This window comes from Musca autumnalis, unplaced genomic scaffold, assembly GCF_047663935.1.
Source record: "Musca autumnalis isolate F117 unplaced genomic scaffold, ASM4766393v1 scaffold_4, whole genome shotgun sequence".
NCBI lineage: Eukaryota > Metazoa > Arthropoda > Insecta > Diptera > Muscidae > Musca > Musca autumnalis.
The window spans coordinates 44,722,613-44,747,022 of NW_027411977.1; the positions used below are offsets into that span (position 1 = coordinate 44,722,613).

At 36.6% G+C, this 24,410-nt stretch overlaps 1 protein-coding gene across 2 annotated transcripts in view; it reads right to left on the reverse strand.

Annotated features, from left to right (window-relative positions):
- The window catches only part of Pdk1 (Phosphoinositide-dependent kinase 1), a 160,288-nt gene extending 142,372 nt beyond the window's left edge, over positions 1-17,916 (reverse strand). Inside the window, exon 1 of one of the 2 annotated variants that reach the window (XM_073984084.1) lies at positions 17,225-17,916. The gene's annotated coding sequence lies outside the window, so the exon portion shown is untranslated. The remainder of the gene's footprint in view (positions 1-17,224) is intronic. The other variant, XM_073984083.1, reaches the window with a different exon arrangement.
- Between the last annotated feature and the right edge of the window lie 6,494 nt (positions 17,917-24,410).

Below are 24,410 nucleotides of genomic sequence, written 5' to 3' on the forward strand. Positions count from 1 at the left end.
ACAACACGAAAGTTAGACATCAGTAAGCAGCATATTCCACTCAACTAGCCCAATTGCTTAATCAAAGCACTCCTCATCCCGATAACATATCAGCGCAATGGCAAAGCATTGCCCACTCCATGCAAACAGCCGCAAAATCCATACTTGGATACCAGAGACCTCCACCAAGGAATCCATGGTATGATGAGGAGTGTCGTGCTGCCACCGAAGAGAAAAATGCGGAATATAAGGCTACTTTACAATCCGTAGCAACGCGTAGCGCACGAGAGTGATACAGGGAGAAAAGGTGAGAGGAGAAATGTCTTTTCCGCAGGAAAAAGAGAGAGATGGAAAAGCGGGAGTGTGAAAAAATCGAGATGTACAGGAGCCAGAATGAAGTCCGAAAATTCTACCAAAGAGTCAAGCATCAAACTGATGACTTTGGTACAGGCACATCCTCCTGTAGAGACCAGCAAGGTAATTTGGTAACTGATACAGATAGTGTACTCAGGATATTGAAAGAACATTTTTCAAATCTGATGGTATCCAATAGCAGCGAAGACGGCGAAGATACCACAGTCCCAATCCCAGAAGATGGTATTGAATGTATACCGCCCAGCCAAGATAAGGTAAAGACAGCAATAAATCGGCTGAAGAATAATAAGGCAGCAGGGGCCGATGGCTTACCAGCCGAGCTGTTCAAAACCGGAGGCGACACGCTGATAAGGTGTATTCATCTGCTAGTTAGCTCCATCTGGCAGGAAGAACGAGTACCCGACGATTGGAACCTGAGTATCCTGTGCCCCGTCCACAAGAAGGGAGATAAGAGTGTATGCTCTAACTATAGGGGTATAAGTCTACTCCCTATTGCCTACAAGATCGTGTCAGACCTGGCAAGTCCACCATTGACCAGATATTTACCCTGCGGCAAATCCTGGAGAAGACCCAAGAGATGCAGATCGACATCTACCACCTTTTTGTCGATTATAAAGCAGCCTTCGACAGCCCGCTGCGTTCAAAGGTATTCCAAGCCATGTCTGAATTTGGTATTCCCGCAAAGCTCATCCGGCTTTGTAAAATGACTTTAACTGACACGGGGTCCTCTGTTAAAATAGGAAAGAACCTCTCCGAAGAGTTTGGTACCAAAAGAGGTTTCAGACAAGGAGACAGCCTTTCGTGTGACAAGGAGACAGCCTTCAACATCCTGCTAGAAAAGGTTATACGAGAGGCAAAAGTCAAAAGAAGTGGCACAATCTACACCAATAGTCACATATTACTTGCTTATGCTGATGATATAGACATCATGGGCCGATCAGTAAAAGAAGTAACTGATACCTTTATAAAGGTCGAAGGAGAATCTGCTAAAGTGGGTCTGGCGGTAAACGGTGAGAAGACCAAGTTGATGGTGTCGACGCGCAATGCATCCATTGAGCTCGGACCGACTGTGCATGTTGGTTCCTATAATATTGAGGTAGTAAAAGATTTCGTCTACCTCGGCACCTCCGTAAACACAACAAACGACATCAGTTGTGAAATAAAAAGAAGAATTGTATTGGCCAACAGATGCTACTTTGGTTTAAGTAAGCAGTTTAAAAACAAAGCCACATCTCGTCAAACAAAAATAACGCTGTACAAAACACTGATACTACCCGTGCTGATGTATGGCTCCGAAGCCTGGGTACTTGCGCAAGCAGACATGGCAGTGCTTGGTGTGTTTGAGAGAAAAATTCTTCGAAAGATCTACGGACCAATCTGCGTTGACGGTGAATATCGACGTCGCATGAACCACGAGCTGTATCCGCTATACAACGACATCAATATAGTTAAACGTATCGAGATGCAGCGATTGCGTTGGCTAGGCCATATCATAAGAATGAGCGATAATGAAGCCGCTAAAAAGGCGTATGAATACATGCCACATGGCGGTGCACGCAGAATTGGCAGGCCAAGGAATAGATGGCGCAAACAAGTGGATGATGAGATGAAAAGGCGCGGTATTCCAGAGTGCAAAGCAACAAATAGAGAGGAATGGAGGTCTCTTCTTAGTTCCGCCTATAGAACAAATGTTCTGTAATGGGCCAGCTAAGTAAGTAAGTATATTTCGCAGAAAAGATAGCTTAATGCATACGGGCGTTTTCCCATGTTGCGCATGGTGGAATCATATTCCATAGATATATTGGGTGGATTAGAATTAATTATTTTAAACAATATCTATAAACATGTTAATAAATAGGATAAGATGGGATTTCACATGTACTAAAATCAGAGCTCCGATTTACTCGCGATAGAAAATTTGAAGGGGAGATGGTAATTTTTTGTTGTTGCAATTTTTTTGGTGGGGGTAAGTCAAGTTTATTTGGATGTGGTGTAAGTTTTAGTTTGGGGGCAACTTGTCTCAAATTTTCTTTGCATAAAAACCTTAGTTGGGTTATAGCAAACATTAAAAAAAAAACAAGTAAGAACGGCGTTAAGTTCGGCCGGGCCGAACTTGTTATACCCTCCACCACAAGTTGTATTGAAGTAAATTGGAATAATTAGTTTCCTTTCGTGTACGACGAAGACTTAATACTAAATTTCAGCAATTTCGGTAAAACAATGTGAGGCACCATTCTATGGCGGCTACTTCAAAACGTCGATCTATACCGACACATTTCTGACGGAAAGTTTTTAGGCTCAAAGAAGACTAAATGCCAAATGTTCTATATTTCGGTAAGAGAATGTGGCTAAAACTTAAAAAATACCGAAAATCAAGAAGTACGCTTCTATGGGGATATGGGGAAGACGTGGACCTATACTGATAATACTTTTCTGGAATATTTTATAACTCTTGGAAGACGAAATAACGAATTTCTGCCATTTCGGTTGGATATTGACGTCACAATCTTCAGTATTACGAAAATCGGGAGGTGGCGTTCTAAGGGGCCTATATCGAAACGTGGACCTATACCGACGAATTTTAGTCAGAAATGGGGCAATATGAAAGCGTGGACCTGTACAGACATACATATATATGGCGAACAGTTTTATATCACATTGAAGACAAAATACCAAATTTCAGTCATTTTGGTGGAATATTGAAGACACAACCTTCAAAATACGAAAAATCGGGAGGTACCTTTCCATGGGGGCTATATGAAGGCGTGGACCTATACCGAAAAATTTAAAGGGGAAGTTTAAGTACCCCCAACGAAGTCTGAATACCAAATTTCAGCCATTTCGGTGGAATATTGAGGCCACAACGTTCAAAATACCGAAAATCGGAAGGTACCGTTCTATGGGGGCTATATGAAGGCATGGACCGATACCGACAAAGTTCTGGGGGAAAGTTTTATACCACCAACGTGGACTAAGTACCAAATTTCAGCCATTTCGGTGTGATAATGAAGCTAAAACCTTCAAAATACCGAAAATCGGGAGGTACCGTTCTAGGGGGCTATATGAAGATGTGGACCGATACCGACAAAATTCTGGGGGAAAGTTTTATACCCCTAAAGAAGACTACGTAACCAATTTCAGCCGTTTTGGTAGGATAATGAAGCTAAAACCTTCAAAATACCGAAAATCGGGAGGTACCATTCTATGGGGGCTATATCAAAACGTGGACCGATATATCCCATTTTCAATACCAACCATCCTGCAAGTAATAACAACTTCTGTACCAAATTTTGACTCTCTATCTTTAAAATTGCGAGCTGTATCTTGATTTCAACAGACAGACAGACGGACGGACAGACGGACATGGTCAAATCGACATAGAATTTTATGCTGATCAATAATATATGTACTTTATAGGGTCTCCGACGAATATTTCGATGTGTTACAAACGGAATGACAAACTTAATTATACCCTCCATATGGTGGAGGTTATAAAAATTATTAAGATCGATCCAGCCGTTCTCAACTGGTGTCATTATTTGATTTGTATACCCTCCAGCATAGGATGGGGTATACTAAGTTTGTCACTACGTTTGTAACTACTCGAAATAATCATTGTAGACCCCACAAAGTATATATATTCTTGATCAGCGTGCAATTCTACATCGATATAGCCATGTCCGTCCGTCTGTCCGTCTGTCTGTCTGTCCGTCTGTCTGTCCGTCTGTGGAAATCACTCTAGCGTCCGAACGGATTGACGTAGGTTGATTTTGGGAAAATATGTTATATTTACGTAGGACTTTTGGTATTGAAAGCGGGCTATGTAGGTCCACGCTTTCGTATAGCCCCCATACAAAATGACGCATGATGCGTCGTCGTTTTAAGGAATTTTTAAGATATTTGGCCCATTTTACCACCGAATTAGTTGTAATTTGGTACTTTGTGTCTTCAGAGGCCAAAAAATATTCCTACCAAAGTTGGGTTATATAGGTCCACGTTTTGGTATAGCCCCCATATAAGGCCCCATATAAAGTACGCGTCATTTTAATATATTTTGAATGTATTAGACCCATTTGACCAAAGAATCGGTTGTAACTTTGTATTTTGTGTTTCCAGAGGCTAAGAAACATTTCTACCATAAAATATTTATATAGGTCCACGTGTTGATATAGCCCCCATAATACAATATCTCCCGATTTTCGATATTTTGAACGTTTTACCCTCATTATCACACCGATATGGCTGAAATTTGTTATTTAGTCTTCTTTAGGCGTATAAAACTTTCCCCCCAGAAATTTGTAGGTATAGGTCCACGCCATCATATAGCCCCCATAGAACGGTACCTTCCGAATTTCGGTATTTTTAAGGTTGTGGCCACATTAATCCACCGAAATGGCTGAAATTTGTGGTGGAGGGTATAAAAAAATTCGGCCCGACCGAACATAACGCTTTTCTTACTTGTCTTCATTTAATTCCACACTCACTTCGATCTTTCACGTTCGGTTCCTTAATCATTCAGATGCTGCCACATTGTTAAATAATCGTAAATCACATCTTCGTTGCATCGCTTCAATTTATTTATTTTTATGTCAATTCATCCACCAAAAGATGAAAACAAAGAAAAGATTGGTTAAACTACGATTACTTCACTCTCGGAACTCTTTGGAACGAAGGAAATAAAAAGAACGACGAAAAAGAAAGATTCGTTGAACAATATCGGTCTGGGAACTATTTGGAACGAAGAAAATAGAAAGAACGATAAAAGAGAAAGATTCATTGTACTTTATCGCTCTCGGAACTATTTGGAACTATATTAAGGAACTAGTTCCTTTTGGAAAAAGGAACTAGAAAGATCGATCCGCTCCGGGAACTATATTGCCCAACTCTAATTCACTGACTGACTGATTCATCAGCGCCCAGGCAAAACCGCTGAAGCTAGAAAGTTGAAATTTTGGGTGTAGATTGCTGTTGGTGTGTGGGGTGAGATAAGGCTGGGTTTTTAAAAATTCGACTTAGAAGTGTACGAAACGTACTAAAAAGTACTAAAAGGTAGTTGGTATTAGGCAAACGGGAAGAGCTATAATTCAAAATTTGGAATGAGGCTCACTAATGGAAAGTAACAAAGAAAGGTTTTTGGAAATTCGAACTATAAGGGTACGAAAAGTACTAAATTTACTACAATTTGGATTTGGGTGAACGGATAGAGCTGGAATCCTGAAATTTAGAATAAGGGTCCTTGATGGAGAGTAACAAAGATAGGTTTTTGGAAATTCGAACTATAAGTGCACGAAAAGTATTAAATGGTACTAAATTTAGTAGAATTTGGGTTTAGGTGAACGGATAGAGGTGGAATCCTGAAATTTGGAATGACGGTCACTGATGAAGAGTAACGATGAAAGATTTTTGGAAATTCGAACTACAAGGGTACGAAAAGTACTAAATGGTACTAAATTTAGTGCGATTTGGATTTCGGTGAACAGATAGAGCTGGAATCCTAAAATTTGGAATGAGTATTACTGATGGAGAGTAACAAAGAAAGGTTTTTGAAAATTCGAACTATAAGTGCACGAAAAGTACCAAATGGTACTAAATTTAGTACAATTTGGATTTGGGTGAACGGATAGAGCTGGAATCCTGAAATTTGGAATGAGAGTATTGAGAGTAACAAAAGTATTAAATTGTACTAAATTTAGTACAATTTGGATTCGGGTGAACGGATAGAGCTGGAATCGTGAAATTTGGAATGAGGGTCACTGATGGAGAGTAATAAAGAAAGGTTTTCCGAAATTCGAACTAAAAGTGTACGAAAAGTACTAAATATAGTACAATTGGGATTTGGGTTAACGAATAGAGCTGGAATCCTGAAATTTGGAATGAGGGTCACTGATAAAGAGATGTGCCAAAGGTCGAAAAGTCCTAAATGGTAGTGAGCTTAGTATGATTTGGATTTGGGCGAACGGATAGAGCTGGAATCCTGAAATTTGAAATTAAGATTACTGTTGGAAAGTAGAATTGAGATATGGAGGTATCTTTGGAAAACCATACTAATGTGCACGAAGCAGTACTAAATTCGATAAAATGTGTATTTGCGTGAACAGATTACTGTTAGAGTGAAGGATTGCGGTAACTTTAGAAATTCGTACTTATGGAAAAGTGCTAAATGAAACTACATTGGCTATAATTTGGATTTAGGTGAACGGATGGAGCTGAGATATGAAAGTAGTTTTTGGAAAGTCGTGTACGAAAAGTGGTAAATGGTACAAAATTTGGTACCTTTTGATATTTGTTGTATGGTCCAGAATTTTGTACAATTTGTGATTTTATAAAGAGGAAGAACTGGAATTTTTATATTTGAAATTCGGTATTGGATTTGAAATTCGGTATTAGAAAAACATTACTCTCTGTAATAGAGGGTAATAAATGAAGTTGGGCCAATGGGGGAATACTCCACTCAAGCAATCAAAATGAGATTGAATCTTCAACAATAAAAAAATATCACTGAAATTTTAGATAAAGTTCGGAGTTTGAAAAATTGTATTGAATATTGTTCTATTGATTTTATGTTAACGCGAAGGCGTTTCTAAATAATGTACTGGAATTATGCAGTCAAACGTCTTTTCAAAGAATGTTTTTTGTGTGTTAATTTGAAAACGTGTTCCAATGCGACAATTTTGTTAACTAAAAGGTTTTTACCCCCTGATAATAAAAATGCCTAAATTGAAATTCATCAAAAAATTACCGTTATATACGGTTGACATACCCGCATGCCACAAATTCCGAATTTCGATTGGAAAATGTGCATAAAATATTCAAAATACTCTATGTCTTCAAAATATCTCTTCTAAGAAAGTGGATTAAAGTAGACATTTTTTAAATTAAATTTTTATATCCTCTGAGTATTTAAGGTCCAAATTTAAAGAAAATTGGACAATATAGATTTGTTCTATTTATAAAATACACTAAGTCGAGAGGTACCGTTATATGGGGATATACGATAACGTGGGTTTTTGTGGCCATTTTGAATGCTGAAAATTAGGTTCGTAGAATTTTCGGGTTCCTGGCGAAACCGCTGAAGCTAGAACCTTGAATTGTTGTGAAGGGGTGAGATAAATTTTAGTGTTTGGAAATTCGTACTGGAAGGGAATGCTGTGTTAGTGAAGGGTTAAAGCCAGAAATCAAGTCTGAAATTTGCAATATGTGTCGCTGTTGGTGTATGTCTGTGATAGGTCGTAGTTTTCGTAATTCGAAATAAAAAATATGGTAGCTGGGTAGAGGTGCGATACGGCAGTTTTTTTTTTGTAAATTCTAATTACAGTGTACAGAACTAAAAGGAATTAAATCGATTAAATGTTGGTATTAAAAATTGGTTTTAGTATAACAGAATCGCCACTTCCATATTAAATATTGTTCATATATATTTTATTCCCTTTTCGCATACGAAGTAGCGGGCATTTGCTAGTATTTTATATTTTAAATTTTATATTAATTTATTTATTTATAAACATTTCTATTTATAAGTACACCAAGACCTCGCTTTGCGTCGTAGATACGTTCCAAAAAAATACGTCTCAAATTGAAACGACGCAAATCGAATTAAGATTTTCTATGGAGATAGGTTCCAGGAAAAAAAAGACATTATCTTTTTATGCCCACAACTTTAGGTGGAGATAATTCTTGGATACTAGGAACCCTAAATGACAATTTATAGCTATTTTGGTCTAATTTAGCCAGAAAATGTTGCTAAAACAGTCAAAATACCTGAAAACGTGGACCTATGTTTATAATTTTTGGTGGGAACACTAAATGGCGAATTATAGCTAATTCGGTCTGAAAATATAGCTGAAAAGTTCAAAATACCTGAAATCGGGCGGTGCCGTTATATGAAGGCTATACTAAAACGTGGGCTGATGTAGCCCGTCTTCAAACTTAAAATTTTACGCTGATCAACTCGAAAATGATTATTTCAGTACGATAGAAATGAAAAAACAAACTTAATATACCTATGGTGGAGGGTATAAAAAATAGGCTGTCGAATTTAAAAGAACGCAACATCGAAAATCGAGCGATGCATAGTGAAAATTGGTATTAACTAATCAACGACGTAACTTCGAAAACAACACAAAGTGAAACGACGCAAAGCGAGGTCTTAGTGTAAATTACAAATATAAAGAAATAGCTCTGGATACTGAGGCCTTAAGCTATTAAATTTTGTATTTTATAATTTATATTTTATATTTTTTTGTTTTACATTTTTTATTTTATATTTTATTCTTTATAAAATATGTTTTATGTTTTATATGATATATTTTATATTCTATATCTTATATTTTATAATTTATATTTTATTATTTATATTTTATAAAATATATTTTATTTTTTATGTTTTATATTTTATATTTTTAATTTTATATTTTTTATTTTATATATTTATGTTTTATATTTTCAATGATTGATTCCATTTATTGAACGATGATACACTTCATTCATCGAATAGTCATTAATTTCAATTTGATTCATAAACTCAAATAGATGCAATTCAACGATGTATGAGTAATATTCAATTCAAGTATTCTATTGTTGACTCCGAAAACTTACGCAATATAAATTAATATATTGTTTTAATTTACAAATAGTAATTGTGTTTAAACCTTCTGTGTAGTATTATATTATACTATTTTAATTGTACTCTCATTTATTATTGAGTTGAAGTGTTCATTATCACATTAAGTGGCGCTCTGATAATTCTCGTCAATGATTAATTGTTTATCTTAATTTATAAGTCTTATTTATTCTTGTCTTATTGAAGTTGTTATTTTTGCAATTTAGCTTAATTAAACAACACACAAAATGTCACGATTTGCAAATGTACAAGTTTTAAATTTCCAATAATCTGGGATGCATGATTTGGCAATTTTTTTTTGAATTAGCAATATTTTTCGTTTTAAAATTAATATTTATTGTTATTTCAAACTCATATTAAATGGCGCTTCTTTTGAAAACAAAAAGAAACACCAGACATACAAAATATTCAAAATTAATTGTTATGCATGATCTTGATGATCAATCATTATTGTTTTTCGTGTTTCACAAGAAACCCGAAACAAAATATTTAAATTTTATTTTGCATCTGAACAGTGAAATCGGGTTAAGCTATGTCCTTGAAATAACTCTGATCATTGTTTTTAGATTAATTATTTGTATTTTATTTTTTGTTTTGATTTGTTTACAATTATTGAATGCAATTTTCAAATCCTGTTTTTTTTTTTGTAAAAAAACAACTCAGAAAATACATAAATTTGTTTAATTACATTCGATTTGTTTAACAAATTGTTGTGTTTTCTTTTGAACAAAAATATTAAATGAAGTTATATATTTCATTTATTGTGTGATTAATGGCCTAGTCGTTAATAAACAAATCAATTTGAATACTCATTATTCTGACACAATACAATGTACAGTACCTGACAATATGACAAATTAAATTATTTGTTTATTGTTTTATGTGCTATGAAATAATATAAATGGGTCTCAGATAATTATTGAACGTATTTTAAAGCATCACCGAACAGTAATGTGATTTTAATTATATTTATTTGGCCTCGATAATCGTGCGAATGTTTCAGAGACCCCATCCAAGTGATATTCGCGCTGGAAAGTTCCAAAACTTATTTTTTCACCTACGAAAATGTATTCATTTTTGTACACTCAACATTTATTCTAACGAGGGTATATCGACTTTCATATGGGCAAAATGTGCCTCACCGAAATAGTGGTTTTTTACCCCAAGCATGTTTGGACGAATTCCGTTTCAGACAATTTGGAATCAATTTAGAGATGTCCGTCCGTCTGTCTTTTTGTCTGGATGGTTGGAGCGCACGATAACGCTCAAATGGATTAACCGACTTGGTTTTCGTAATATTTTTTCCAAACTTAGTGCAAACACGAAGATGGACCATATCGGTTACCTCCCCCACAAAAGTTCAAATTTTTTCGCAAAAATTTTGCGTATTATAACTCTCGAAATGACTTACAGATTTGATCCATACATTGCATATCGTAATATTTCTACAAGAAATAGATCAAGTTGGAATATGGACTATATCGGTCCGCTCCTTCGTGTAACCCCCACACAAAATTTCGAAAAAGGTCAGTTTAAGACCTCCTCTCGAATGGTTTTAATTTTTCTTGTAACAACTTGCATTCGCTGCCCCCCTTAGGACGGTACAATTTTTTTTTAGGGATAAGTCCATACTTCCTGAGTACATTGCCCGAAAGCTGTTAAAACCCGCTATAGCACCATGTGTAGTGGATGGAGTGCACGATAACTCTAGAACGGATTAACCAATTCAATGTTTTGCGCAAAATTAAATTAGGTGATAAAATGGATCATATCGGTCCATTTCCGCGGGTACCTCCCCCATAAAAGTTCAAAACTTTTAGCTAAAATGGTGCGCAAGATAGTAATCGATTTGATCCATACTTTGCACATGTAATATTTCTACGAGACATAACTCCGGTTAGAATATGGACTATGTATGTCAACTCCTTCGGCTACCTCCCACTAAAAATTTCGGAAAAGTGCAGTTTAGGTCCTCTCGAATCGTTTTGATTTTTTTGCAACATGGCGCGCTCAAAGCCCCCTTTTACGATGGTAGACGTTTTTTGGGTGGCAAGTCCATTCTTCTTGAGAAAATGAACCGAACGTTGTAGAAAACCCTACGGACAGTGTAGTTGCTGGTGCGCACGACAACTCTCGAACCGAATACTGTGTTGGTCTACACTTTGCATGTCATAATATTTCTTTGAATATTAAATGATATTCGAAGGTGGGGCTTATAGGTCCACTCCTTACGGTACCTCCTCCACAAAAGTTCGGAACAACCGATTTGGTCCAAACTTTGGATCTCGAAATATTGTGACCAAACTTAGTTTATGTTCAAAAAAGGGACCTATCGGTCTACTCCTTGCGGTACTACCTACACAAATGTTCAATATTTTCGTGCGGTTAAGGGTCTGTTCGAGGATTCTTTGGAAGGTACTCCTAGCGATCCTGTTTACAGCGATATTATATTTTTGTAGACAAGTACATGTTTTCTGATATAATGGTCCAAAAGCTCCAAATTATATGGTGCCCAACTGAAATGGCAGATGGGCGCGATATCTATCGAGAGGAATGACACCCAAAATAAGACCCACTTCTAAAATGGAATATGTATGTCAGTATATTCCTTTAGGTACCTTTCTCGCAAAACTTGTTAGCTTTAATCCAAATCAAAATTTTAGTTTCTTGGAAGAAAGTGTTTAAATTCACACAGACTGAGTGTATATATCTGTCGGCAAAGACGACTGATACTTTTTTACTTATTTTTTTATAAAATTAGGGATCAATTCAAAGGACATTTCGGTCTACCACTTCTTATCGTTAGCTAGCGACACTGTATTTACGCTAGAACAAGGTAATGATACAAAGAAGAGAGGGCGCCCTAATGTGGATTATAGTGGGGGAAGAAAACTTGCTTCGGAAGTCTCCTATGAACAAGGCAACAATACCAAGCTCTTGATTCATGCCGCCTCTATGTTCTCAAGGAAGTTCGGTATCAACCAACTAAAATGAGAAAACAATTAACTTCGACAGAGAAAACTTATGAACGATATATCCAAATCTGAACCGATTTCAATATGATGTCTCAATAATGTTTTCTAGACCAAATTCCGTCAGACACTTTAAATTTCATCACAATTGGACATATATAGAGTGATTGCTGCACAAAATACCTAAAATCGGGTGAATATATATATGGGAGCTATATCCAACCGAACCGATGAACCGATTTCGACGAATTTTGGGATACTTTTTTCTAGATCTAATTCCGTCACACGTTTCAAATTTCCTCGAAATTGGACAGAATTTGCGTGTTTGTTGCACCAAATACCTCAAATCGGACGAAAATATATATGGGAGCTATATCCAAATCTGAACCGATTTCAAAATAACTTGGCAAACCTATTTCCAGTCTGCATTCCGCCATATATTCCAAATATCATAATTAGACAGAATTTTCGTGTGTGGTCCATCAATTACTCGAAATCGGGCGAACATATATATGAGCTATATATTTATGTATAAACCGATATCAACCAAATTTGGCAGATTAGTTTATAGGTCGATTATAAACATCTGCACGAAATTTTGAAGGTCTAGCTTGCTCCTGTGATTTGTTTGCCTCAAAAACCTGTCATCGTGCATAGAATGGCCCCATCGTGCATAGTATGGGGCTTTCCGTTTGTAACGCATTGAAACAATCATATATATTCTTGATTAGGGTAAAATTCTGAATCCATCTGTACATGTCCGTCCGTCCGTCTGTGGTAATCAATCTAGCATCCACAGATAGGAGATAGGACGCTGAAATTTTGGGAAGATGCCTTTTTTTGTTTGCAGGCAGGTCAAGTTCGTTGATGGGCTATAATCGGTCCACGTTTTGGTATAACCCCCATATAACGGTACCACCCGATTTCAGGTTTTTTGATGTTTTTTATACCCTAAGCATTTATGCTAACGAGGGTATATACACGTTCATAGGGGCAAAATGTGCCTCATCGAAATAATGGTTTCAGACCCCCAAGCATGTTTGGACGAAATGTGTTTCAGACAATTTGGAGTCGATTTAGCAATGTCCTTCCGTCTGTCTGACTGGCTGGTGCGCACGATAACTCTCGAACGGATGAACCGATTTGGTCCAAAATTTCGCTTTCGCAATATTTTGTCCAAACTTAGTTTAAGTTCGAAGATGGGTTATATCGGTACACTCCTTTCGGTACCTCCCCCACAAAAGTTCGAAAATGTTCGGAAAATTTGTGCGCACGATAACTCTTGAAGGGAGTAACCGATTTGGTCCAAAGTTTGCACATCGTGAAATTTCTACCAAACTAGTTGAGGTTCCAATATGGACTCAATCGGTCCAGGCCTTCGGGTACCTCCCACACAAAATTTCGGAAAAGTTCAGTTTAGGACCTGCTCTCGAATCGTTTTGAGTTTTTGTAGCATTTTGTATTCACGGCCCCCATACGGCCCAAGTCCATACTTCCATCCCCTGAAAGTTGCACAAAACCCCTATGACACCGTGTGAAATGGTTGGAGCGCAAGATAACTCTCGAACGGATCTGCCGATTAGGTCCAAAATTTGGCCTTAGTAATATTTTGTCCAAACAAAGTTTAAGTTCGAAGATAAGCCATAGCGGTCCACCCTTTCAGGTACCTTCCCCACAAAAGCTCAAAAATGTTCGGAAAAATTGTTCGTACGTTAACTCTTGAAGGGAGTGGCCGAATTGGTCCATACTTTGCACATCATAATATATCTACCAAATATAGATCAGGTTCAAATACGGACTATATTTGTCCACAACATCCGGTACCTCCCACACAAAATTTCGGATAAGTTCACTTTAAGACCTGCTATTGAATCACTTTGATTTTTGGTAAAAGTTTTTTCAGGGGCAAGTCCACACTTCATGAGCAAAAAGACCGAAGGGTGTAAAAACCCCCTATGGCATCATATGAAGTGGCTGGAGATCCACTTCCATACTGGTCAATGCCGAATGTAGTATCTCCTCCGCAAAACTTTTGCTCTTTAATCCTAATCAACATTTTTGTCGGTTTATACGCCGAAATTTTTTAAAACCCTCTATATACATACGTTTTTTGGGAAAAAATTGTTTCAATATACACAGGCTGAAGGTATATCTCTGTCGGCTAAGCCGGCTGATACTTTTTTACTTGTTTTATTTGCAGGCAGGTCAAGTTTGATGATGGGCCATACCGTTCCACGGTTTGGTATATCCCCATATAACGGTACCACCCGATTTCAGGTATTTTGATGTTTTTTGTCACATTTTCAAACCGAATTAGCTATAATTTGACATTTTGGGTTCCTAGGGATCAACAAACTAATATTTCAAAAATTATAAGTATAAGTCCATGTTTGGTATAGCCCCCATATAACGGTACCTCTCGATTTTCGGTATTTTGAGAATTTTAGCTACAATTTTAAACCGGACTAGGTGTAATTTGACATTTGTTTGGTATAGTACCATATAACGGTACCTTCCGATTTTCGACATTTTGAGGGTTTTCTGCTACAATTTTTCACCCAACTAGCTGTAATTTGACATTTGAGGTTCTCCATGTTCACGAAACATATACACCAAAAATCGTCAAGATAGGTCCATGTTTTGGTATAGCCCCCATAGATCGGTACCTCCCGATTTTCGGTATTTTGAGGATTTTGGCTACATTTTTTAACCGTAGTAGCTGTAATTTGACATTTGAGGTTCTCAATGTTCACGAAACTTCTCCACCAAAAATCGTCAACATACATCCATGTTTTGGTATAGCCTCCATATAACGGTACCTTCCGATTTTCGGTATTTTGAGGATTTTAGCTAAAATTTTTAACCGTACTAGGTATAGTTTGACATTTGAGGTCCTCAGCGGTCACGAAACTTCTCCATCAAAAATCATCAACATAGGTATATGTTTTAGAATAGCCCCCATAGAACGGTACCTCCCGATTTTCGGTATTTTTAGGGGGCTATGTTTTGGGGTAGCTCCCATATAACGGTACCTCTAATTTTCGACATTTTTACGGTTTTTTGTTAAAAATTTTCACCGAACTAGCTGTGATTTGACATTTGAGGTTGTCAATGTTCATGAAACTTCTCCATCAAAAATCGTCAACATAGGTCTATGTTTTGGTATAGCCCCCATAGAACGGTACCACCGTCTTAGCTACATTGTTTGACGGAACTACCCGTAATTAGAATTTTGAGGTTCCCTGCAGTTATAAAACTTTCCACCAAAAATGGTAAAGATAGGTAGTCACTTTTATATAGCCCCATAGGTGGTACCTTTTACCTAGCTGAACAAATTTTTATACCCTCCACCATAATATGCAGGGGATAATTAAATTTGTCATTCCGTTTGTAACACATCGAAATATTCATCGGAGACCCTATAAATTATATATATTCTTGATCAGGGTAAGATTCTAAGTCGATATAACCATTTCGGTCTGCCCGTCCGTCCGTCTGTTGCAATCAAGATACAGCTCGCAATTTTTAAGATAGAATTTGGTATAGATGTTCGGTATTTTGAAGGTTTTTAGCTTTATTATCACACCGAAATGGTGGTATAAAACTTTCCCCCAGAATTTTGTTGGTATGTGTCCACGCCTTCATATAGCCCCCATAGAACGGTACCTCCCGATGTTCGGTATTTTGAAGGTTGTGGTCTCAATATTACTACGAAATGGCTGAAATTTGGTATTTGGTCTTCGTTGGGGGTACGAAACTTTCCCCCAGAAATTTGTCGGTACAGGTCCACGGCTTCATATTGCCCCCATAGAACGGTACCTCCTGATGTTCGGAATTTTGAAGGTTATGGCCACAATAATCCATTGAAATTGCAGAAATTTGGTATTTAGTCTTCGTTGGGGGTATTCAACTTTCCCCTCTAAATTTGTCGGTATAGGTCCACTCCTCCATATAGCCCCCTTAGAACGGTACCTCCCGATTTTCGGTATTTTGAAGGTTGTGACCTCAATATTCATCCAAAGTGGCTGAAATTTGGTATTTAGTCTTCATTCGGGTAATAAAACTTTCCCACAGAAGTTTGTTGATACAGGACAACGCCTTAATACAGCCTCCATAAAACGGTACCACCCGATTTTCGGTATTTTGAAGGTTTTAGCTTCGTTATCACACCGAAATGGCTGAAATTTGGTACTTAGCCTTCGTTGGGAATATAAAATTTTCCCCCAGAATTTTGTTGGTATGGGTCCACGCCTTCATATAGCCCCAAAGAACGGTACCTCCCGATTTCCGGTATTTTGAAGGTTGTGTCCTCAATATTTCTCCGATATTGCTGAAATTTGGTATTTAGTCCTCATTTGAGTTATAAAACTTTCCAAATGAAATTTTTCGGTATAGGTCCACGCCTTTATATAGCCCCCATAGAACGGTCTCTTCCGATTTTCCTTTTTTTGAGGGTTGTGGCCACAACAACAAACAGAAATGACTGAGATTTGGTATTTACTCTACGTTGGAAGTAAAACCCTTTCCGACTGAATTTCGTCGGTATAGGTCGACGTTTCGATATAGCCCCCATAGAACGGTACCTCCCGATTTTCGTAATTGTAAAGGATGTGACGTTAATATCCCACTGAAATGACTGACATTTGTTATTTAGCCTTTCATGGGGCTATAAAATGTTCCACAAAAGAATTATCAGTATAAGTCAACGTCTTCCAATATTTTTTAGGTTTTAACCACATTATCCTACTGAAATATCGTTTGGTATTTACTCTTCTTTGAGTCTAAAAACTTTACGCCAGAAATTTGTCGGTATAGATCGACGTCTTGATATATGTACCCCCATAGAACTGTACCTTCCGAATTCCCGTATTTTGAAGGTTAGCGATATTGTTTCACCGAAATTGCTGAAATTTGGTATTAAGTCTTTTTCAAAAACGAAAGGAAACTAATTGTTTACTTTAATACCACTCCTGGTGGAGGGTATAACAACTTCGGCCCGGCCGAACTTAAAGCCGTTCTTAGTTGTTTAGATTATATAATTTAGGCATTTGGGGTATCTATGGTCGAAAAATGTTTCCACCTAAACTTATGAAAGGAATCTAATTATTCCATTTGAATTAAAACCATTTTATGGTGGAGGATATAAAAAGTTCGGCCCGGTCGAACTTAACGGATGAGGATATTTTGGTGTTTTGCCAAAGCCGACTGATTCTTTTTAACATGTTCCGCAAAGAAGAATAATTCCACCTGTGGTAGTTTGTATAAATTAAACACTTACCTTTCGCTTAAAAATTTTAGTGCTAAATTTAATTTAACAGTTTTAGTTTAGCCACTAAAAGTTAAGACCTTAACACACTTCCTCCAACTTTATTTACTCTATATATGTATATTGTGCAGCCTTCATGCAGTTCCTCGATCACTTTTTCTTTTATTGGGTCACAACAGCACTTGGGCAGACATTCACATTTAAATTTCAACACGGATACGAACGAGTATGTCACACGAAGTATTGCGTTTAATAAAAACTTCTAAAACCACTTGTTTTTGTTGTTTGCTGTGATAATGACCTTTCGTTTTATTTGGTTTTCAGCGGCATTTAACAGATGTTGATATTTGCGTATCAAATTTTATTGTTGTTTTTCAATCACACTTTTTTATTTCGATAATTAAAGAGATACTTTTTTTCAGCAGTATTTTTTTTAGCATTTTAAGTGACGATTGATTTATATCTTGTTTTTGTTAGTATTTTATTTTTTAATTAACTCCAAAATGTTGTCCGTATATTTTGAGTGTGTTGAAAAATGTGTATGATGAGAAAGTGTGTTTATGAATTGTTGTTTGGTTTTTTATTTTTTAATTTTTCAAGTTCAAGAGCTCTGGGAAACCACCAACGAGCAACTAAATTGTTTGGCCACAGTTTGTGCAACTTAAATATGACAACAAGCAAAAAAAAGTACAATGCAAGGCAATGCAAAAAGAGCGTACGAACAGAAGCAAAAAAAAATCGAAAATTAAAAAAAATGCAGCAACATCAACAAATATGTGGCACGTGTTGCGACAACCTTCCTCCCTTTGCAAATTGCCCTTTTTACATTCAGGGTCAGTTGCATACAAACTTACGTACATACCAATGCTCATCACTACTGTGAAGAATAAGTGAGGTAAGAGAATGCAACAAGCTATAGTTGTCTATTTTGTTTTTTTTTGTTTCTATTATAACCCCCCCCCTAAAAGGTTGTAGTTAGGTTCTCACTTTCCATTAGAATTGTTCTTCTAGTACGAATTTCCTCCCACTCATCTCACCAGTCAGCTTTTCAACCTCCTCTTATTCACCAACATATTGGGCCACAGTAGTTATAGGGCCATTTTCGTATCTGTTCCAGTTAAACGAATAAAAAAAAACAGAAGGTCAAATATACTAAAAATGTATGGAAGATGATTCTCGTTTGTTTCGTTGATGGTTGGGTATGTGGTGCTATGACCTTTCCTCTACAGAAATGTTTGCGAGAAAATTGTGTAGTTGTGCTACTGGCATTTTGTAGTTTTCTAACGAAGTAGTAGGCTAAATTTTCATTTATGGAAAATACTACGTACAGTGGTTCAGAAACGTTGTTTCCTGGTCAAAACTCTGTAACTTTTGAACGGATAGGGATATTTTCATAATCTTTTTTTTTTTTTTTGTTCGACAGACAACACTTTCAGTCAGTCAATTCGGTCTAGCGGTTGCAGAGGTAAGGTAAATGTAAAAACCAGTAAGAACGGCGTTAAGTTCGGCCGGGCCGAACTTGTTATACCCTCCACCACGAGTTATATTGAAGTAAAATGGAACAATTAGTTTTCTTTCGTTTATGAAGAAGACTAATTACCAAATTTCAGCAAATTTCGTTGATCTATACCGACAAATTCCTGTGGAAAGTTTTTAGACTCAAAGAAGACTAATTACCAAATTTCCGATATTTCGGTAAGAAATATATTCGGTAAGAAGCTAAAACCTAAAAAATACCAAAAATTAAGAGGCATGCTTCTATGGGGGATAAAGGAATACAGGAATACTTTATAACCCCCTGCAAGACTAAATAACAAAAATCAGGCATTTCGGTGGGATATTGACATCACAAACTTTAGAATTACGAAAATCGGGAGGTACTGTTCTATGGCGGCTATATGAAGGCAAGGACCTATACCGAAAAAATTCATATGGAAAGTTTCATACCCCAAATTAAGACTAAACACCAAATTTCAGCCAATTTGGAGGAATATTGAGGCCACAACCTTCAAAATATCGAAAATCGGGAGGTACAGTTTTATGGGGGCTATATAAAGGCAAGGTCCTATACCGATAAATTTCATGTGGGAAGTTTTATACCCCAAATTAAGACTAAACTAAACAAATTTCAGCCTATTCGGAGGAATATTGAGGCCACAACCTTCAATATACCGAAAATCGGGAGGTACCGTTCAATGGGGGATATAAGAAGGAGTGGAAACACAACGAAAACTAAATACACAATTTTAGTCATTTCGGAGGAATATTGAGGCCTCAACCTTCAAAATATCGAAAATCGGGAGGTACCGTTCTATGGGGGCTATATGAAGGCGTGGACCTATACCAACAAAATTCTGAGGGAAAGTTTTATACCCGCAACGAAGACTAAATACCAAATTTCAGCCATTTCGGAGGAATATAGACCACAACCTGCAAAATACTGATAATCGGGAGGTATTGTTCTGTGTGGGCTACATGAATCGGGAGGTATACTTCCATGAAAGCGTGGACCTATACCGACAAATTTCATACGTAAAGTTGTATACCCCAAATGAAGACCAAAAACCAAAAATGTATGTAAAAAGGGGTCATTTATCCACGACTATATCTTCCAAACCGTTAGGAAATTTGAATTTATCTCAGAGGCAAAGTTGTAGCTCTTGTCTTAAAGAACAAAAGTTGTGAACACATATAATCCATCAAACTTCATCTGCAAGGTCAAGATGACCAAGGTCAAATTTCTTTTAAAATTTGTTCTCGGGTTTTGGTTTACAGCTATCAAACCGAACAAATTTGAAGCAAACAAGCAACTACAAAAATTTACCTCAGATCTCAACAAACATCTTTCTAGAATATACGAGCTCTGTATAGACGGTTCTTAAAGGTCAAAATAGCAAAGCAAATGTGATTTGTATCCTGTTTTCTTTGGTTCTGGTCCACAGATACTACACCGTTCAATATTAAAAAAACAACCAAGTACAATAATATAGCAAAGGCATCAATGAACAACTTTCTGGAACATGCGAAGTGTCTACGAACGGTTCTTAATAGTAAAAATAGCAATATATTCAGTTTTTATACTTTTTTCTCCGACTCTGGTCCAAAGATACCCAACCGCCCAAAAATTAAGGATACAGTCAACTACAAAACTGTACCTTAAATTTCAATAAACAAGTTTCTAGAACATATGAAGATTCTAGGAACGATTCTTCAAGCTCAAAATTCGATTATTTTAGATCATTCATTCATGTTCAGGTCCGTAAATAACAACCCTTTCAAATTTCCTTGAGTTTTTCACAGTTGGTTATTTCCAAACCTGAGCAGGGGGAATGTTTAAAATAATTTAATTGTTCGTAAATTCCAGCCCTGAGAATCATTCCTAGAATCAACATATGTTCTAGGAAGTTGTTTACTGAAATCTTAGGTACATTTTTGTGGTTGACGGTATCCTTAATCGGAAAAAAGTATAAAAACTGAATATTTTCAAGAGATTTTTGCTATTTTTACCATTAAGAACCGTTCAGAGACATTTCGCATGTTCCAGAAAGTTGTTTACTGATGCCTTTGCTACATTATTGTAGTTGGTTGTTTTCTTTAATATTGAACGGTTTAGTATCTGTGGACCAGAACCAGAGAAAACAGGATACAAATCACATTTGCTTTGCTATTTTGACCTTTAAGAACCGTCTATACAGAGCTCGTTTATTTTAGAAAGATGTTTATTGAGGTACATTTCCGTAGTTGCTTGTTTGCTTCAAAGTTGATCGGTTTGGTAGCTGTAGACCAAAACCCGAGAAAAAATTTTGAGAGAAATTTGACATTGGCCATTTTGACCTAGCAGATGAAGTTGGATGGATTATATGTGTTCACAATTTTTGTTCTTTAAGACAAGAGCTACAACTTTGCCCCTGAGATAAATTCAAATTTCCTAACGGTTTGGAAGATATAGTCCTGACTAAATGACCCTTTTTACATCAAAGCCTCAAACCTTTGGAGGCCTATAACCGCGAAAGTTGATGAGATAAGAAAAAACGGCGAGACACGTGTCCTCTCTTTTTTGGTCTTCTATCACGCTGCTGTGTCAGAATATGGTTAATAATTTTCGTGTTGCACAGTGTAATCAAAACGTTTCGAGAGCAGGTCCTAAATTGAACTTTTCCGAAATTTTGTGTGAGAGGTACCCGAAGGCGTGGACCGATTGAGTATATATTGGAACCTTATCTAAGTTTGGTAGAAATTTCAGGATGTGCAATGTATGGACCAAATCGTTTACTCCCTTCAATAGTTATCGTGCGCACAAATTTTCCGAACATTTTCGAACTTTTGTGGGGGAGGTACCGGAAGAAGTGGACCGATATAACCCATCATCGAACTTAAACTAAGTTTGAACAAAATATTACGAAAGCCAAATTTTGGACCGAATCGGTTGATTCGTTCGAGAGTTATCGTGCGCTCCAGCCAGACAGACAGACGGACGGACATTCCTCAGTCGACTCCAAATTGTCTGAAACACATTTCGTCCAAACATACTTGGGGTCTAAAACCATTATTTCGATGAGGCACATTTTGCCCGTATGAAAGTGTATATACCCTCGTTAGCATAAATGCTGAGAGTTTACAAATTGCGAGCTGTGTCTTGATTTCAACAGACGGACGGACGGACGGACTGACAGACGGACTGACAGACGGACATTTTTATATCGACTTAGAATTTTACCCTGATCAAGAATATACATACTTTATAGGGTCTCCAATAAATATTTTGATGTGTTACAAACGGAATGAAAAATTTAATTATACCCTCCACATTGCGGTGGAGGGTATAAAAATTAAAAGTTTCTTTGTAAATTTGGTTTTTTAAAGTTTTATGGCACATTTTCCGTGGTATAACCGGTTTGAGGAAGACATAGAAGATGAGCACAATAAGCACGTAAAGTTCGGTCAAATGTGGAGGTTTTGCTCACTGTTTTCTTCGACTGCAGTGGCGTGCTGCATCATTCTTGACATAAGGTTGTGCAGTCAATGTAGTATTCATTCTAAATTGATGCTATGCGCCGTTTGCGCGAAAAATCGAAATAGGAGCTTTGCCGAAAAGCGCATTTTAAAATTTAAATGATCAGTGGTGGAATTCTGTAACTCATTTTTGAGTTACCAACAAAAATCGGTAAAATAAAAACGCAAAATATTAATGAAAAGTATTACTAGCGGTAGAACCCAGCCAAAAACCAAACCAAAAAGTATCGTCATAAAATCACGACTTTTGAGGTCTACAACAAAACACGTTGTTTAATGCGAACAACAGAGTAAAATCGGTAGATATCGTTATATGTGTATGGACTATACCAGGGACGTACGCAGGATTTCATTTCGGGGGGGGCCCAACATGACCAAAAATTATGAAATTTTAAAACGTTGGGTAGGGTTACATAGCGCTATTTTAAAGGCTTTTAGTCGATTTTTTAGCAATTATTGAGACAAGGTGTATAAAATCAATGAAGAGAGAGTTTAGAAATTTAAAATACAATTTTGGAATTTGGTACAGAGTAATATATTTTATGTATTAGTTCTTGAATAACTTTTATTGAAAATTACCATATCAGACGGTATACCACATATGCTCACATTTTGGTATATCTCAGAATTTGTAATATCCGCAATTGTTTTCGCTAGATTTTCAGAATTCGAAGATCTTAATATAATTTCTAAGAATATTGGCTATAATAAGGATTTTTGGATTTTTTTTTTGGTTGGAGAACCTCTATGCTGAAAGTGGTTAAATTAGATCTATGTTTTAGTGCATATCGAGATATCGCCCTTTTTTAGACCCATTTTTCAAAAAGTATTTGGTGGACAAATCTTTGACGCCCATACATTACATATTTACATCTTATAAACCTTTAAATTGGAATTTGGTATACTTTAATATGTCAAGGTATTTTAATATCTTTTAATTTATTTCTATAAATTGAATACATCCGACATCGAATAATTCCAATCGAAAATTGTCTACTGCTATTGTGCGGATAACCTTACATAATGTTTACCCAAGAAAAAAAATTTTAAATGCAAAAATTTTACTTCTTTAACCGAAGTGATTGGAGAATCCAACTAAAAAATATATTTAAAAAAGAAGGCTGCTTTAGCCGGAGTCGGACAATACAGTCTACGAACTCCCAATCCTACACGTAGTAAGTACTCTTTGAGAGTAAGTACTCTTTGGTCAAATAAATATTTAAGAAAACAAGCAATTCGTCTTTGTCGCCTGTGTGGATTAATACCTTTACTATCGACAGATCAAAATGTTGTAGCCTTTTTTGGACGTATGAACTTACCGGCAAAAATATCAAAACTTTACGGGTACCTATCTTAGCGATTGTGGACGTTTCGAATTATTGCTCACAGCGCAAAAGGAGAGTGTTTCTGAATGTGCCGAATTAGTCCATTAAGCAAGTGTATCTTATTATGAGAGTCATTCCTTTCGATAGTTATCGCGACCACCAGCCATTTTAGTTGGTCACCGTACGTTATGTCAGAAAGAATGGCCAAATAGGATATATACGATTTTAGGAAACAATTCAAACTTTTGTGGGGGAGGAACTCGAAGTGGTGGACCAATGTGATTTTAACTAAGTTTGGCAAATATTACGTCATCTAAAATTTGGACCAAGTCTCCAGGCATAGAGGCGGACTGGGCTAAATGCTTGTCTGACCCGGCTTGCATCCAAATAGAGAGAAGTAGAAAAGATAAGTATTTTTAAGGAAGTTGTTGTAATAATATATTAATCTGGTTTTTGAAAGTCTGCTGAGAAACCGAAAACGTTTTAATATTAGGAGGCAACAAGTTCCACAATCTATCAATTCGGTTAAAAAAGGATTTTTAGTAAATATTTATTTGTATCTGAGAACTTCTAGAATACGATAAAAATATATATTCAAATTTAAAAAGGAATAGAGGTATCAGATTTCAACGAACCGATCAAATGAAAACCCTACAAGCTGAAGGAAATACTGTGAACAATTATTTCTGCAAACATCTACCATACGCAAATTTTAATATTTGCCGGAAGCTGGACATAAAGTTGTTTATATCACTGTGCAACATTTTGAAGGTGATCTTGTGCAAACAATTCGAACTGAGGATTTTTTGAAAGTACAGACCCAAATGACAAGAAACCCTAGTTGGGTTTTGTTGTTTCAG